At 49.6% G+C, this 12,916-nt stretch overlaps 1 pseudogene; it reads right to left on the minus strand.

The window, feature by feature from the left end:
• Positions 1-6,833: 6,833 nt before the first annotated feature.
• Positions 6,834-12,360, minus strand: LOC102253665 (annotated as a pseudogene).
• Positions 12,361-12,916: the final 556 nt, after the last annotated feature.

Below are 12,916 nucleotides of genomic sequence, written 5' to 3' on the forward strand. Positions count from 1 at the left end.
CCCTGCCCTGGACCCTGGGCGAAGGGCAGTGCTGGGAAAGGGAGGGGAGATCAGGGGCCCCAAGCAGGTGGAGTTGGGAGTGTGGTCAATGTTTGAGATGGAGAACATTTCTCAGAGGAGCAGTGTGGCCCAGGAGGAGGAAGTCAGTCCCTAAACCTGGCCAGACAAAGCTTCCACTATGGACACATTTCATCAGGGGCCTCAGGCAGCCTGGATTTGAGGTTCCTGCCTCTGCCCTCTCACTCAGCCACACAGAGAAAGAAGCTGTAAACACTCAGATGCAAGGATTAACTCTGCATGTGGTGTCTGGGACATTGTGAACAACTCCTGGCAGCAGTATTTATGCCTGTATTAGATTGATCTTTTTAACCCCCAGTACCTAGGACGTGAGGCTTGGTACACAGCCAGTGTTCAATAAAATGAATGCAGGGAGAGAGGGAGGGAGGGAGGGAGGAAGGAATGAATGAAGGAAGGAAGGAAGGAAGGAAGGAAGGAGGAAGGAAGGAAAGAAGGGAGAGAGGGAAGGAGGAGGGAAGGTTGAACAAATGTCCAGAAGCAGATTCGTGACGTGGGCTATACTTGTTCTGTGCTGGATATTTGGATGTGGGCAGCAAGAGGGGTCTCACACCAGCCAGATCCCACAGTGTCCAGGTCAGGGGAGAACTGGACACAGCACACAGCACTCCACCATCCTACCTCCCTGCCGCAGGGCCAGCGCCCGCAGCTTTGAGAGACAGTTTACATCCAGGCTGTAGCCTTCCTGGGCTAAAGCTCTGCCCCTGGTGTCTTGTCCTATTAAGTACTTTAGAAAGCCCCTTAAGGCCTCTGTAAAAGGAAAGATAAAGTGAAGAATTCCAGTTGGGTTAGATAAGCCTGGCCTGGGGGTGGGGTAGCTGAGTTAGTTCCTGGACCAGCAAAAGGACTCCCCAAGTGAATCAGGAAGCCTGCAGTTTCACAGTATGGCCACTGGAGGGCACGTCAACCATGAAATACCAGATCTTCACCTCCCAACCCAGTCTTTGAAGAGTCCAGGTTCAACTCAACAAACATTTAAAAATCATCACAATATTGAACGCTCTCCTGTATTTAATATCCAATACACGCTAAACGCCTTAACATATATGATCTCATTTAATATTCACTACGATTGCTGTGAGTTATCTTGGCTGTTTAGGTAAAACTGAGGCTTAAAAAAGCCAAAGAACTTGCCTGAGGTGGCTCAACTATGATTTGGGAGTAAGGACTTGAACCCAATACCTTGGGTACCAGCCTTCAACAATGAATGCACAGCCCAGTTGGTGTGGCTCAGTGGTTGAGCATCAACCCATGAACCAAGAGGTTGCTGGTTCGATTCCTGGTCAGGCTCATGCCCGGGTTGCAGGCTTGGTCCCCAGTAGAGGGTGTGCAGGAGGCAGCTGATTGATGTTTCTATCTTTCTCTCTCTCCCTCTCAACTTCCTCTCTTTCTAAAAATCAATAAAAACAAACAAAACAATGCATGCACAGAAGCTGAAAAAGGACTCTCTGGGTAGAAGCAGAGACCTCGGAGAGATGAGTATGGGACACAAATTTTGTTACTGAACAATTTACACATGTGAAATTGGAAGATGGCTTACAAATAATTTGTACATTTTATATGGCGATGTTTTGCCCCTCCCCCCGAAATGATGTTATTAAATAAATGAAGTGTTTCACAATTCATGGTGTCTTAACTTGGAGGAAATAAACTCATTGTAATACAAGACTGGGAAAGGGAATTTTTATTTAACACTTAAAAAGCACTTAGTATGTATCTGGAGCTATTCTAAGCACTTTACATAAAGTAATGCAGTTAATCCTCACAGCCGTCTCTGAGTCTCTGAGTCTCTGAGGTATGCGCTGATATGGTCCCCATTTACAGATGAGAAACAGAGACAAGGAGAGGGAAGCAACCTGCCCACGGTCACGTGGCTGGTCAGAGGCAGAGCTGGGACCAGGAACCCAGGTAGTCCGCAGTTAATCCTCACAGCCATCTCTGAGGTATGCGCTGATATGGTCCCCATTTACAGATGAGAAACAGAGACAAGGAGAGGGAAGCAACCGGCCCACGGTCACGTGGCTGGTCAGAGGCAGAGCTGGGACCAGGAACCCAGGTAGTCTGGTTCCAGATTTTGTCCTCTGGAATTTGGGGAACCTCTCCTTGAGGTGGAAAAGCAGGAGGTGAGGAGTCAGGATGGGCTCAGGCCTAGGTTCCCTTGGGGTTTCCTAGGCATGGGGGGAAGAGGAGGGGGTATAGCAGGAGGGCCCAGGAAGGGGGGGGTGCTCCAGTCCAGGGAAGAGCTGAGGCCACCCTGGCCCTGCCCCTCTCCAGGGACTGGCAGTTTGGAAGTGCAGTGTGTGGCCTGGAAATGGCCAGATTGGATTACAGGGAAGATTAAAGGAGCTAAATTGGGCCTGGGGCTGAGGGAGACGTCCCAGAAGGGAACTGCAGAGGGCCAGCAGCTGGATGGCCAGAGAGGCTGCTGGAGCTAAGGGTGGGGGCAGGGATCTCACACGAGGCAGGAAGCCCTTGTGAGCTCTGCAAGGCTGGAATGTGGGGTCACCAAGCAAGGGCATTATCCTCTTTTTTAAAAAAAATATATTTTATTGATTTTTTACAGAGAGGAAGGGAGAGGTATAGAGAGTTAGAAACATCGATGAGAGAGAAACATTGATCAGCTGCCTCCTGCACACCCCACTGGGGATGTGCCCGCAACCAAGGTACATGCCCTTGACCAGAATCGAACCCAGGACCCTTCAGTCCGCAGGCCGACGCTCCATCCACTGAGCCAAACCAGTTAGGGCAAGGGCATCATCCTCTTAGAAAGAGCTGGGGGTGAGGGCAGAGACCCTGACCCCAGGGAAGGGGAGGGGTGGGGCATACACCATAGGGGAGGTGGAGACAGACCTAGAGCTTGAGGTGTTCAGGGGGGAGAGGGGAAGAGGCCTGATCTGGGGAGGGAGGAAAGGGGCAGGGACCAGACTTGGGGAGGGGTGGAGGCCAGAGACTGAAAGGGGGAAGAACTTGGGGTGGAGACTCAGCCTGAGCCCTGAGAGGGGGTCTGGAGCTCCAAGCTCTTCCTGGCTGTTGTTTGCAGGGTGTTGGTGGGGAGCTCTTTGCACTACACAGAGGAGCAGCTGGAAACAGCCTGGGTCCCTGGAACGCCTTCCCACAATCCCAGCCTCCCTGCTCCTCTCTTCCCAACCCCACTCCCAGCCTGAGTGGCAGCACCGGCTGTGGCCCCTTCCAGTCCCCAGGGCAGGTGGTCAGTGGTCTATTCTGGTGTGCAGGGTGGCCGGGAGCCTGGGGACAGAAGAGGAAGAGAGCCTTGCCCTCCCTTTGAGGCTGGATGGGGAGGGGCACCAGGGGGATCTGTGGGACAGGAGGGATGAAAAAGCTTCAGTGCTCCATTTTCAACAAACTATATCTCAGGGTCCTTATCATTGGGAAGGGGATTGTATCTGGGGCTTTCTAGGTGGTGTTGGGCCTGGGAGCTGGGCAGTGAAAATCCCCGGCAGCTGACAGTGGATTCCCCGGTTGCTTTTGAGCCCCGAGGCTGCAGGAGCAAGCCTGGCCCCCACTGCCAGTCCTCCAAGCAGCCTCTCCAGGACGGGATTGTGCCTGCTGCTGCCCAGGCCCTCTCCCAGGCCGGTTGGGGGCAGTCTGGGGCCAGGGCGCACTCAGGGGAGCCTCTCCAGCTTGCAGGGGAGCCCCAGTGCCTGGTTGGCCTGAGGGTGGCACAAGACAAAGCAGCCCCCAGTGGCCTCTTTATTCCCCACACAGGAGATCGGCAGTGTCCCCCCCCCTCCCCCGGGGCTTGTGGGATAAAGGCCAGACTCCTCTGCTGATGGGACCTGACTCCCTAACAACCCCAGGCCTTTGACTGATAAAGAGCTGGTTCTTTCAGCCCAGGCCCTTTTCCGGAGAGCAGTGGGATTGGGGAGAAGAGCAGGGCAGAATGTTGGGAGGGACTTGCCCTCTACTGGACAATGGACTTTCCAGTGGAGATCCCCCAATAAGGCCGTTTAAAAGAAGTACCTAGAAAGGAAACTGCGTGAGCCTGCCAAGTCAGTCTGCGGCAAGGCCTTAGAGACGATGCAGAGAAATGAGCCCGGCTTCCAAGAGCCATTATCTAAAATACAAATCCGGACTGTGTGCTTACTTGCTGTGCAACCTTAAAGAACTTACCTAACCTCTCTGAGCCTAGAATCTGTGATTGTAAAATGAGGATAATAGTTATTTCCCAGTATTGTGAAGTTTGGAGATACAGTGATTTTTACATGACAGGTGTCCAGTATACAGTAGGCACTTAGTAAGTGGTATAACTGTTATTCTCAGAGGTAGCATGCCTCTGATAGAGAGCTTTGGAGTTAGGCAGTCTTGGCTATTAGTTTTGGTCCTACACCTGCTGACCGGAAACAAGGATTCAAGCCAGTCCCTGGGTATCCGAGAACCAGCTCTTTATCAGGCAAAGGAGGTAAAGTTCTAGCGATAGCTGACTCTTATTGAATACTTACTGTGCGCCAGGTGTGCCAAGTGCTTTGCAGACAATTTCCCATTTAATCTTCCTAGAAAACCTATGCTGTTATTATTGTTTTACAGATGAAGAAACTGAGGCTCCAAGAGGTAGTAACTTACCCAAGAGTGGTAGAGGATTTAAGCCCAGGTAGTGATCCAGCAGCTGCTCCCCAAATCTCTCTCCTTGCTCACACCTCTGTGGAGTCAAATGGGATTTAGGCCATGGCTGGCTATCTGGCCAGGTATTAGAAGACAGAGGGATGAAGGACTGAGGCTATAAAAACACTGAGGGCCCAAGAAGGTCTTCTGGACCCAAGACTCACTTTCATTGCATACGTGGGTGGTTTGGAGAATAAAGAACAGCTCAGGGTGCTGTGGTGGGCTGTGGTCTGGAGTGGCAGAGAAGGTCCTGGGGTCTGAGTGGACCCCAAGCTGACTGTGACTCAGCTGGTTGGAGGAAGAAGAGGATGATCCTATAAGGCTATATATAGCAACTGTGCATAGTGGCCCTGTGAGGTCATTGCCAGCCTGCTCAGGCCCTGTTTAAAGAACCCCACAGCCTCAAAGGGCGGTAGGAAACCTGGAAAGAGTCCAGGACAGCAGGGATCTGACCAAACTGGAGGGGCTGAAACCAAAAAAAGCCTATGAGGGAAGATGAAAGGAATGAATGAATCAGGCAGAAGAGAAGGCTGAATGACGGCACTAAGAACCTGACAGAGAATTCCAGGGAAGAAAGGAAACTGCTTTTCTCTATCTGGGTTAATGTCTAAAGAAAGAAGGGGCTTACAGTTCAGCAGAGGGGTCAGGGGTAGTGAGAGGCTGTCTAGGTGCGGATCCCAGCATAGGGGAAAGAGACTGTGAAATCTCCTTGGGGTGGGGCTGAGTACCACCCTGCACATCTCACCTGCTTCTGACTCACCCTGATCCCCCCCACCCCAGTTCTCACACCCCTTACCCTCCTCCACCTACTCTGTTCAAAGAGCATTTGCCCCATTCTGCTAGGGGGTTTCAATGTGGCTGTGGGGGAGGGGGGAGGGGGGAGGGAGGAGATGCACGTCTGTGTTGGGGCTCCTCTGCCTCGGGTCTCTGCTGCTTCAGGACTGGGTGGATTTGGAGAAGTTCAAGGGTAGACTTCTGGGAATTGTGAGGAGGTGGCCAGATATGGTGAGGGGACAACTGAGACGCTGAGAGCCCTAAGGGGGCTGCATTTGTTGTGCTGGGCAGGACCGTGCTCACCCAGGGAAGATGAAAGCCTGGGGAGAGGGAGAGGAGGAGGAGGGAGGAACCTGATTCCATTTCTGCTGGCAGGTGTGGTGGGATTCGGGCTATTCTGGGGACATACCCGTGATCTGGGTCCCACCTGATGGTGGATTCTGAAGAAAGGGGCCTCTGTCACTCCTCTCCTTGGGGTCAGAATAGAGAGGGATATGTCACTTCAAGCAAGAGAAACTGAGACCCAGAGAGGGCAGCAGCCAGCCCAGTGTCACACAGCCTATCCGGACTCCCAGCCACATGCTGCTCCCAACACATCAGGGTGCCTTCCAGGGGATCTTCCCTTAATGCTACCTAAGTCTCCTCCCCTTCCCTGGACTGGACCTCCGACCCCATTCTCACCATCCCCCATCCCCCCATCTCTAACTGATGCAAATAACACCTGGAATTTGTGGGGCGCTCAGAGCCCACAAAGGGCTTTCACCTCCGCCCTTCTCATTAGCTCCTCCCCCTTGAGGCTCAGCTTCACCCCCACCCCCCCACACCCCTCCCTCTTCTTCCCTCCACCACCGCGGCCACCTCCGCCTTCCCGCAGCCTGCCAGACGTCCTATTTGGTAGGATAGGTTGGGAGCTGGGAGGAGGTGAGATTAGCTTCAGACTTCTCCTACTTTGGCAGAAAACCCGCAGCGCTCCATGTCTGTAAAAGGAGCGCGGGGCAGGAGGGGGTTGGAGCCCGGAGAAGGAGCTGGGGGGTGGGGTGATGAGGAGGAGGCGGAGGAGGGGTTTGTGAGAACTGGGGTGGGTGTGCGGTGAAGGGGTTAGGGAAGGGTCTGGGGTCAGGTGGAGGAAGCTGGGAGTGGAGGTTGCCTCCTGAAGGTCTTAAACTAATGAGACGCGGAGGGTAACAGAGGAGAGGGGATGGTCGCTGCCTGCGCCTGGGGAAGAGGGGCCAGCGCAGCAGGGAGAGATGCGTTTCAGGGAGAATCCTGCCTCCGCCACTGTCTGGCTGGGCCCCCCAACCCAACCTCCCCCCAGTGATATCAGGGAGAAACAATTGCCTCTGGACATTCCTTCCCTTTTACAGTCACTCGGGCTCCTCAGCAGCCTGTGGAGGTTAAGCAGCATCACAGCTGAGGGAAGGTGGGTGGAGGGGGCAGCATGAGGGTGGCTGCTGGGGGAGGGGCTCTGGGAGCAATGAGGCAGGGAGGCTTCTGGGAGCAAGGGCTCGACTGGGGACCTGTCCCACCCAGAGACTGGGCCCAGAGACTCAGGATGGGAGACACGAAGGGACTTCAGAGATGACCTTGCCTGGGCCCCTTTCGCACCTGGGCCTGATGGGGGGTGGGGCTGAGGGGAACAGCACTTACCCAGGTGGCACAGATGTTCAGTTGGTGAAATCCCAGGATGAGTGCTGTCTCTGTCTTAGCCTCTGGATAGTGGGCCACCCCCACAGCCCCAGGCTTGGGCCTGTGACCAAGTGCTACAGCTGAGGCAAGAGCCAGGCCCCCAAGTTCACACCTGCCACACTGTCCCCAAGGCGCACATGCAGTGGCAGCCTCCTGGCCCAATCCAGGCTAAGGATGGAAGCATGAGGTCCTCAGTTGGGAAACAAAAAGAAGAGGAGGAGGATAAGCCCTGGAGAAAGGGGCAAAGGACCTCCCCCCCTCCCCCAGGTGGGTGTGAATCAGAGGAGGGAGGTGTCAGCCCCCAGGGATTCTGGGGTGGACCTGGGTAAGGCGAGGTGCTTCCAGACAGGGCAAAGTGGAAGAGTCACTTCTATTTCTCTCCTTTCGGACCTCCCTCAGTTTTTCTCAATCTAAATGCTCTGTGCTGTCCTGGTCAGTGTCCCCATCACAGCCATCCACTCACATCAGCCATCCACAGGATCTGGGAGGTCCTACGGGCAGGCAGGGCCCTTGTCTGCCAGCGAGCCCTCTGTGAGGTTCGGAGACCTGCCTAGGCATCCATGCGCCCTCCAGACACTCGGCAGAGGGGAAGGCAGGGAACAGTAAATGCAAAGAAGCCTGGTGGCTGGAAAGAGCTCAGCAATATGATTCAACAGAACAGAGGGCCGTGTGCCTGACGTGAGGTGAGCACAAAGGAGAGGTGAGTGAATTGAGAGGGCAAGGTGGGCAGGGCCAGTCCTGTGGGGACTTGGGGGCCGTGATGAGCTTGGGTGTTGCTGGTGTAGTAGTCCAGGGAAGGGAGAGAAGGTGGCGATGGTGAAACAGGCCGCCTCCAAAAGGCATGAGCATTCCCCAGAAGTAACTGAGGAGCAGGTCTGTGAAAGGGGGTTCTTCGTGCTCTGTCTGGCTCTGAGGTTACAATAAGCGGCATAGCAGAGACACATCACTTGGGTTCACATACAAAGAAACATTTTCTAACAGCAGAACTGTCCTCTGTCCCATGCCGGACATGTGTTAGGTACCCAATGACTCTTTATGGAATGAAATGGGCCGCCTGGAGACGCCAAGTTCCCAGGCAGTGGAGGGATTCGAGGTGGAGCAGCGCTTGCTGGAGTCACAATGAAGAAGACTTAAGCCTTAACTAAGAAGTGGGGCCATGAGACTGGTCAACCTCGTGATTTATAAAGTTACCTTCAACCTGAAGTTTCCAAGACTCTCCAAGGTCCGAGTAACTTGGGAAGATCTCAAGCGAACTTCAGGACTGACTTTCTTTTTTATTTGATTCAACAAAATATATTGATAGCACCCACTGTACAAGGCACCATATCACATACACAAATTTGTGAATTTTCGAGCCCCCCCCCCCCCCCCGCTCTGTCTTCTCTGCACTGGGAGCAGCTCCCCTCATCCCCTGAAAATGTATGCCTGCATCAAGTTTGTCTCCACCCCCTCCTGGGTCAGGAGCACCTCTCAGGTGAGCCGATCACTGTCTGTAGTGGTGCTGAGACTATCAGAGACACGACAGATGAGAGCCTCAGCAGCTTGGCAGCCCCACGTCCCCCGGCCTCACTTATTTCTAGCCACCTGGGAGCTCTTCTGCCTGATGGTGGCCTTTCTCATCCTCTTCGCCATGTGAAGGAGCTGTCTCCACCTCCCATAGTTCTTTTCCCGTGTCTTGTCTTCCCTGTATGTTCCTTTTCCTATACCTCCCAGGCAGCCTGGGGAAAGTGGTTGGCTCAGGGTTTGACAGAAGGAAGACAAATACTGTATTAATAAGAAAAAAATATTTGTCTTGGTGGAGCTTCCCATTTCCAATATCAATCAGCTTATGAGGTGTGACCATAAAATAATGTGACTGCTAATTTTATATATTTAAAGTGTGTCCCTAAAAACAAATGTGTCCCGAGGATGTTCATAGCTGCATTGTTTATAATAGCAAAATACTAAAAATAATATAAATGTCTATCAATAAAAAAATTGGCCAAATAAACGATTGCAAATTCATACAGTGAAATACAAACAAGAATAGTAAGAGGAATGACTGAAAACCTCCCATCAAAGAAAAAAGCTGGACCAGATGGCTTCACTGGTGAATTCTACCAAACATTTCAGAATTTACACCAATCTCTTCCAATAATTTGAAAATAAGGGACTTCTTCCTAGCTCATTCTGTCATCCCATCATTACCCCGATATCAAAGCCAGAAGAAGACACACAATAAAATAAAACGATAAGCCTTATGAATATTGCTATAAAAATTCTCAACAAAATACTAGCAAACCAAATTCAGCACATCTTAAAGAAATTATATGATATGATCAAGTGGGATTTATTCCTGGAATGGAAGGATGGTTCAAGATAGGAAAAATCAATTAGGATAATACACTACAATAACAGAATGCAGGAAAACCCCCAAATGATCAATTTCATTTACAGTAGCATCAAAAAGAATAACATACTTTGGAATAAATTTAACCAAGCAGGTATAAGACTTGTACATTAAAGACTACAAACCATTGCTGAAATAAATTAAAGAAGACAGAAATAAATGGAAAGGCATTCTGTGTTTATTAAGGGAAGATTTAATATTGTTAAGCTATCAATACTACTCAGAGTGATCTACAGATTCAGTATAATCCCTGTCAAAAGCCCATCAATGTTTTTTGAAGATATAGAAAAATCCATCCTAAAACTCATATGGAATTTTAAGGGACCCTGAATAGCCAAAACATCTTGCAAAAGAAGAACAAAGTTGGAGGATTCATACTTCCTGATTTCAAAACTCACTAGAAACATACAGTAATCAAAACAGTATGATACTGGTATAAGGACAGGTATATAGATAGGCCAATGGGATAGAATAGAGAGCCCTGAAATAAATCCTCACATATATGGCTAAATGATTTTCAACAGGGTGTCCAGACCATTCAATAGGGAAAGACTGTCTTTTCAACAAATGCTGGAAAAATTGGATATTCATTTGTGAAAGAATGAAGTTGGACCCTTACCTTTACATGGCATACAAAAATTAACTCAAAATGAATCAAAGATATAAAACTGTAAAGCTCTTAGAAGAAAACACAGGGGTTAAAAGTCATGACATTGGATTTAGCAATGATTTCTTGAAATATGAAACCAAAAGCACAGGCGATAAACGAAAAAAATAGAGCCCTAATTGGTTTGGCTCAGTGGATAGAGCATCGGCCTGCGACTGAAGGGTCCCAGGTTCGATCCCGGTCAAGGGCAGGTACCTTGGTTGCAGGCACATCCCCAGTAGGTGGTGTGCAGGAGGCAGCTGAGTCGATGTTTCTCTCTCGTTGATGTTTCTAATTCTCTATCCCTCTCCCCTCCTCTCTGTAAAAAATCAATAAAATATATTTTTAAAAAAGAAAGAAAAAATAGATAAATTTGACTTCATCAAAATTGAAAACTTTTGTTCATCAAAGGATACTACCAACAGAATGAAAAGGCAACCCACAGAATGGGCCTCTTGCATTTTGTGATGAGTACATTAACCATCCAAATAAATCATTTTTTTTTGTTTTAGTGTGTCCAATTCTAAGTGGTCCCTGGGGATGCTAAACCCAACCCAGCAATACTGCTGCCGAAACAGAGCTCGTTGATGTCTAATTCTCTATCCCTCTCCCCTCCTCTCTGTAAAAAATCAATAAAATATATTTTTAAAAAAGAAAGAAAAAATAGATAAATTTGACTTCATCAAAATTGAAAACTTTTGTTCATCAAAGGATACTACCAACAGAATGAAAAGGCAACCCACAGAATGGGCCTCTTGCATTTTGTGATGAGTACATTAACCATCCAAATAAATCATTTTTTTTTGTTTTAGTGTGTCCAATTCTAAGTGGTCCCTGGGGATGCTAAACCCAACCCAGCAATACTGCTGCCGAAACAGAGCGCTTTTCCACCTGTCGTCCAAGCCTCGGAGTGTTGTTTTGCTGCCCTCCATGGTAGCAAATCCTCAGGGTGAAACTTAACTTTGGAAACAGACCCAAGTGGTTCAGAGCCAAGTCTGGTAGAGATGTTGATTTTGACTAGAGAATAGGTGGATTTATTTATTTACTTATTTGCTTTCTGCCTCATTTCACAGTTACATTGAGCTGTCAGAAGAGCAATTTTGTGTGTGTGTGTGTGTGTGTGTGTGTGTGTATGTGTGTGTGTGTGTGTAAACTTTTTCCTTCATTGTTTTACAAAGTGCCATGAATATCTCTTCCATGCATATGGGTGAAAATCCCCTACTGATATAGAGCACTGTATAGTTGGATAAAAAGGCTGCTGGTAACAAGAATGACAGACACCTGAAGCAAAGTATCAGCTTAAGGTGAAAACACATCACCTGGCAAATGCCCACCAGAGAAAACAGAGTTGAAATATTCTTACCAGAGAAATCAGAATTAAAGTCCAAAGGCTTTAAAGTATGGGATATCATGTAAGTCCCTTTGGGTCCTATCTCCACCCCGCACTCCCCTGACACCCCATTAGCCCCTTGGTAGGAATGGATCCTGTACATCTCTTTGCATCCAATGAAAACCATCCGTTCTTGTTTTTTTTTTTTTTCCCTTAGCTCTTCCTGAGCCCTTGAGGTGTCTGCACATTTCCTCATCATCTCCTCACTGCCCAAATGCCTTCCCTGTAAGTCCTCCTGATAGTCCTTGGGGGAATCATCTGTCCCCCCATCCGTTTTTGGTTTTATTTTTCGGGGCACACAATCTTCAGCCGGGCGCTCCTTGGCAGCCCATGGCTGGCTCTCTGGCTTGGCCTGGGTTCTGACTTGCCCTCACCTGGTGCTTTTCCCTCACCTTCCGACTTGCTCTGCTTTTTTGTTTCCCCTCATCATCTGGCTGTCCCTCATGTTGGTGCTTTTCCGCATGCTCTGGCTTCCCCTCCATTTCTGGCTTTTCTTCCTCATAGACTTTTCCTTCATCTTGTGTATCTACATCATCTTCAGTCTTTCCCTCGCTTTCCAGCTTTCCTTCGTTTTCACTGTAGAGTTTTTCCTGCTGAGATAGCCCCTCCTTTTCCTGTCCTGCAGGGATTCTGGATAGGTTCTTTCTCCTTTTCTAGCCTTGCAGAGTGCTGGGGACAGACACGCAGACCTGTGGACTGGGCCAGGCCTGCACCTCCTCGTACACATGAAGCTGGCTCATCCCTCACCTGCTGGGGCAGCTCAGGAGGTTGGTAGCACATGGGCAACAGGAGTGGACAGTGAGGGGTAGAAGGGCAATTTCCTTCTCCATGAACACTGCTGTCTCTCCATAGCAGTAATCCCAGTTCCATCCATAAATCCCAGGGAAGGTCTCTGATTGGCCTTGCTCAGATCCAGCACCACCCTTTGAGCCAATCACTACAGTAAGAGGGATGCAGTTCTAAGACTGGCTGGGAGCTGAATCACTTATCCACTCCTGATGTGTGTGTGTGTGTGTGTGTGTGTGTGTGTGACATTTTTTACCAAAATAAGGAAATGAGAAAGGAAGCTCACAGGCTACTTTGAACTACAACAAGGACAAGGCTGCCTGGAATGTACTAAGAACCCACATGGTCTCCAAAATTCTCCAGGAGTCTAGAATCTAGATTGGGAGACAAGACACAAAAATAACCAGAACGCAACAGCATGCAGTGACTCCAAGAATGGATAAGAATAGCTGGAACTCCCCACCGACCTCATAAGCTTGTCTCTTGGGTAAAAATTAGACACATAATGTGAAAGGGCTTTGAAAAGACAGCAGTAACAAAGCTCTTTAAG

Source organism: Myotis brandtii, unplaced genomic scaffold, assembly GCF_000412655.1.
Source record: "Myotis brandtii unplaced genomic scaffold, ASM41265v1 scaffold79, whole genome shotgun sequence".
NCBI classification, from domain to species: domain Eukaryota; kingdom Metazoa; phylum Chordata; class Mammalia; order Chiroptera; family Vespertilionidae; genus Myotis; species Myotis brandtii.